Source organism: Lipotes vexillifer, unplaced genomic scaffold (assembly GCF_000442215.2).
Source record: "Lipotes vexillifer unplaced genomic scaffold, Lipotes_vexillifer_v1.1 scaffold108, whole genome shotgun sequence".
Taxonomy (NCBI): domain Eukaryota; kingdom Metazoa; phylum Chordata; class Mammalia; order Artiodactyla; family Lipotidae; genus Lipotes; species Lipotes vexillifer.
The window spans coordinates 219,408-225,279 of NW_006781176.1; positions in this window are offsets into that span (position 1 = coordinate 219,408).

The following is a 5,872-nucleotide window of genomic DNA, read 5'->3' on the forward strand; positions in this document are numbered from 1 at the left end:
CCCTCACCAAAATAATGATATTGGTACAATGAATAAACTTTCAGACATATGAGAGCAACACACACACACACACACACACACTCTAACAAAGAGGGCAGGCTTTGTTTAAAATAGTATTATCTCACTAAGCAAACTCAGAAATTCAATGACTAGATAGATTCTACTGGCTCTGACTTGCTAACTTAAGTATGGAAATAGTTAATGTAAAAAGTTAAAGCCAGGGTGGAGTCATTCTTCTCCCTCCTCATCCTTTACTTCCAAAGTTACTAATCTTTAAGTCTTTCATTGGTTACCCTTATGCTTCATATTCACCATTTACCTTCTGTAAACAGATAAAGGACCAAATAAAATTTAAAGGAACTCTCAGGTTATTTCAATCAAATAGGTAGCAGCCATAGAGGTATTAAGTTGATAAATTGGAAGTTGTCCAAAATACCCAACAATTATACTTGTCAATAGATTTTAAATATATTTTAGATATCACATTAAAAATTTATAACTGAAATCAACAAATTAACTCATTGCAAGGAACTGGAAATAAGACACAGAAAGTATAGATCATCAGTATAATAAAATCATACTCCCACCAGCAAAAAAAAATAATTGGGGGTTTGTAATTGACCTTTTTCCTCTGGATAAAACTGCACAGGAAGCCCCCAATCCTCATGATTCCTAATCTTGTTTATATATCATCTATCCACTTGGATTCTTACTTAACCTTGCTGGCATATGCTTTCAATATAAAGCTGCAACAAAGGAAAGCTATAATTACCAAATCTCTTCCTTTCAGCTATTGAAATAAGGTGATTTACAGAAATGCAGGACACCATAAACAAAAGGGATTTTCCAGTGCTCACAGAGCACAGCTTCCAGGAAGATGCTGGAACAAATACACTTTTTTGCGGCCAAGACCCCGGGCCTGGAATCCAAATGGATTATATGTTTCAGAGCCAGGTAGAGTTACTCATCTAGTCTCCATGTTCTGGGAACATTGCTTAAGCAGGAGGAAAATCACAGTATTATACATAACCTTCCTGAAGATGGTCAAAAGGGACTCTATTCAAATACAAGTATTCATATCCTGTAGATGGTAGTGGCTCCATTACCCAGGGAATGATTATCCAGTTTGTTAATTTTCCAGATTTGTAACTTCCTCCAGGCTTCAATGGAATCAGCCTCATATGTAGGTGAAGTATGTAGGAGGGCAAAATTGCCTTAAAAACTAACCAAATCAGATAAACAAAACTTCCAGCAACATATTACTTTCAGCATTATGGGCACTGTGGGCAGATATTAAAATGGCCTTGATGCCTGAGAGGGAATATGTTTCAGACACGAGGACCAATCTGACTTTGAATTCGTTTACAAAGGGCTAGCTAAGGATGCTTAGGATTGGACATGGAACACGTGAGTGATGATAGGGAATGAAAGGTACAAAGAGGGATGGGAACATGGTCTTGCCCAGTGTGACAAGGCTGCAGCAGTGGACCCTGGGCAGTGACGAGGTGGGGGTGTGACTAGAAAGAAATGGGGTGCAGAAACATAGGAACATTTGTTGCCAAAGGCACTTATTTTCCAAGTCCTCTAACTCAGCTTCAGCTCATCATATAAACCTTCACTCTGAACCATTTCATTGCATGTTAGCATTTTTCCTACTTGGTAAGAGGAAGAATGAAATGTGGGTAAAGTACCAAGAGAAAACCAGAAATGAGTTGTTTGCATTCCATGTTAGTTTACGCCAAAAGGGACTGGAAGAGGCAAACCATGAACTGCAGTTTTCCCTCACGAGAATGGAGAGCAGGAAACTGCACACACCAGCTGCAGAACAGGGTGCAGCCACATGTTTTCACTTCATAGTTGTCTTTCCACATTTCATAGCTTGAGTCCATACACAGCTGTTTGCTGAGTTACGGTGCTAGTGCAAGGAAGGGCCTAAATGCAAACCTTATTCTGGATGCTCAAACCAATTCACTAAACAAGCACTGCCTGGCCTGAGGGCCTCTTTTCTAGATACAAACAACTTAGTACGGGAAGTGTGTTAAAACTAGGAAAACCAGGGCAGGGGCTTTCATAGTGCATTCTCAGTGGTTCCCAAATCTCGCACTATCTCTGAAGTTTGTTTAAAAGATACAGATTCCCTACAGCAGAAACTAACACAACATTGTAAATTAACTATACTCCAATAAAAATTAATTTAAAAACTAGATTCCCTAATCCTTAGCCCTCAAAAAAAAAAAAAGACTAAATTAGAATACATGGTATAAGCAGATAAGGTAGGGGGTCCTGGGAGAAAGAGAACCAAGCATGGCTTTCTTGACATAAGATAAGCCATTTTGGGCCTGTCATTTTGTGATCTGAGCCTGTCCACAAAGCTTGCCCTTGAACAGGTCTCAAAAATAATGAACTTAAGGGAACAAAAGAACTGTTATCAGGCAAGAGAAGTAACAACAGCAAAGCTAACAAATCAGTTGTAAAACTCCCAGATTTGTTTCAATGGTGAAGACTAGCCTGAAGCAATTTCTTGAGTTGTTTTGCAGGAATTAAACCCCTCTCAGGCACTCAACCTAGGTCAACTGGAACCTACAGGACCATGATGTTGACCTTCTCTGACCTTTGTGACTTCAATTAAAGCTGGGGACTCTGTCAGCCGCCCAAGCCTCTTCATGAATATACATATACCCTTAGCTTAAAAATTCCCCAATTTTGCTGTTGGAGGAGACACCACTTTGGGAAAGATCCCGTGTTCTCCTTACTTGACTCAAGCAATAAAGCTTCCTTCTCCCATCTTTGGCTTGGTTGTGTCTTTTAGCTCAACACCCAGCAAGAGGCAAACCCAGTCTTCGGGTAACAAATTGCCTGGAAATCTGATTTTCTTTGTAAACAAAGCACCAGGTTTGTTGACTACTCTCATTTGATCTCTTTTGTAATTTTACAAAAGTATTAGTAGTCCCATTTTATATACGAGAAAGCTGAGGACCAGAAGTAGGAAACTGCCCCAAGTAACACTGCTAGTAAAGAGCCTTAGGTGGCATCAGACAAAACACCCACCATACCTTCAGCAACGAACTGCATTAGACACTTCACTCCGTCTGGAATCTGCTAACTACTCACTGAGCCATTTTCCTTAGAAGAAGACTGTTCACATGCAGCTGAAGCAACAAGTTCTGGCATGGTCTTTCACTTGTGAGAACTCCCTCCTCCTCCCACCCATATTGGAGCTAATGATGTTCCTTGCCTCCTGAGTTTGTAGAGCCGATATTCCCCCACATCAGAAACCTATCTGGAAAAAAAAAAGAAAGAAAGAAAAGAAACCTATCTGACCAAAGCCTTCCTCCCTCAGGAACTAGGTGTTCTAATCAGTGTAAGCTGGTGGGAGAAAGTGGAAAACGATAAACCTCCCATGCCCTCCCAGAGTGTACCACCCTCTTTCCTGGCAAGGACCAATTTCATTATCCCCCTAAAATCCACCCAACCCCCTCCCATCCCCTCCAAGAAGCTCATGTATTAAAAGGCTTTTGTGTACAAAGCAAACTGCTTATATAAAATAATTCATTCTACCTTAAAAAAAAATAGACCTGCAATTGCCAATCAGTACTTCGATAAATGTGAAATAACTAGGGTGAATGCAGTTCCATCCAAAAGCAAAGAAACTTATGTTTAGTCTGTGCAGCCTGATTGTGGCTTATTGTACATTTTCCTTTAAACTCCTTAAAATTATAAAAAGAAGTCACAAGGATGGATGGGATTTCATTGTAGGAATAATTGTAGCCAAAGGAATAATTCAAACAGAATTTCAGACAGTGGAGAGATTTCACAGGCTCCAAACTTTTGCCCCAGAAACAGCCAGGTACTGTGTTGTGCACCAGATCCGCCCTGCATTAGTGACCAAAAGTTGTGGGGAAGACAGTGTAGATGGAGCTGTTCAAGTTAAAAAAAATAACATTCACATTTGTTCAGATGTATTCTCTGTTAAAGAGGGAGAGAGATAACAGGGGCTTACTACCTGCAATGGGATTCTCAAATGTTATACTGCTCATAAAAAACACCTGGGGACCTTGTTATACAATTATATTCCCAGCTGCAATTCCCAGAGATGCCAATTCTCTGGTCTGAGTTGGGGCTTGGGATTCTGCATGTTCATCAAGTACCTCAGGTGATTCTGATGGAGGTTTTTCCCTTAACTTGTTATTTTAAAAATTCTCAAGCCTTAGGAAGGTTCCAAGAACAGTACAATGAACACCAGTATACCCTTCACCAAGATCAAGGGTCAGCAAACTCTTTCAGTAAAGGAACACTGTTCAGGCATACATCAGAGATACTTCAGGTCTGGTTCCAGACCACTGTCATAAAGCAAATATCACAATGAAGCGAAGTCACACAAATTTTTGGTTGCCCAGTACATGTTATGTTTACACTATACTGTAGTCCATTAAGTGTGCAATAGCACTGTCTAAAAAAACAATGTATATTCCTTAATTTAAAAAATTTATTGCTAAAAAAATGCTAATCAACATCTGAGCCTTCGGTGAGTAATCCCTTTGCAGTGGTAACATCAAAGATCATTGATCACAGATCATGATAACAAATATAATAAAAATGAAAAAGTTAGAAATATTGCAAGAATTACCAAAATGTGAGACACAAAGTGAGTAAATGCTACTAGAAAAACGGCACCGATAGACTTGCTCCACGCAGCACTGCCCCAAACCTTCCATTTGTAAAAAACACCATAGCTGGGAAATGCAATAAAGTGAAGCACAATAAAACAAGATACGCCTGTAAATATTTTCAGCTTTGTAGGCCATATAGTTTCTGTGGCAACTACTTAAACCTGCCATTGCCATATGCAAGCCATAGTCAGTATGTAAGCAAATGAGCATGACTGTCCTCCAACAAGACTTTATTAATGGACACTGAAATTTAAATTTTACACAATTTTCTCATCATAACATATTACTCTTCTTTTGACTTTTTTCCAATGTGTTATATTTGAAGATGTGAAACCACTCTTAGCTCAAAATTAGTACAAAACCAGTCTGGGGGACAGGTTTGTCCTACAGGTCAGTTTGCCACTTCCTGACTTACCAATTTTGATTATAAAGTCTAAGCTTTTTTGAGGATGAATTTTAAATCTGTTATTGCTTTTCATATCCAGAATAATCATAATATCCATCTTAGAAAATTTTTTTAAATGTATCTATGATTGCTAGCTCCCACTATTGGATTTTCAGATATAACATTTTCACATCTTGCTATGGCTGAAATTTTTGGATGCCCTGTGGGGCACAGTTCCTCATTTAGAAATCATCATAGTTCAATCAATCATTCTCTAATTTTATCACATAAAAATAAAGTGGTGTGTGCCCTTCCCTACAACACCAGTGCCTAATTAGCATCCTTTTTCCAGCTTCTCTCTCATACTGAAGATAAATATGAGTAAAAGACCCTCAATCTTCCAAATGATGCCAAGAGTCCAGCAAGATGTGAACAGCATTTTGCTATTTGTGAACAAGGGACTAGAGATGCCTTTTCTTGATTTTTTTTCCTCCTTGAATTTTTGTTGAAAATGAGCTCCAATCCAGAGTGTGTGCTCATATTTCTAAAAGACTGGGTTATTACCAAGTTAAGACTAACTATAGTGATACAATCTGTTACCCAGCTACTCCCATTCATGGTCTTCACTTCTAGGGGAATTTCTCAAGTTATTAAACATGATTTCATAAGTATCTGAAAGCCAAACAAGAATTCTGGAGGGTAAACTCCAACTCTGCATTATGACATCAACAAACATTGTCACAATGGAATCTAAGTACTTACCTATTAGGACCAAATGAAAAAACAAACAAACAAACACAAATCAAGCACATTCCTG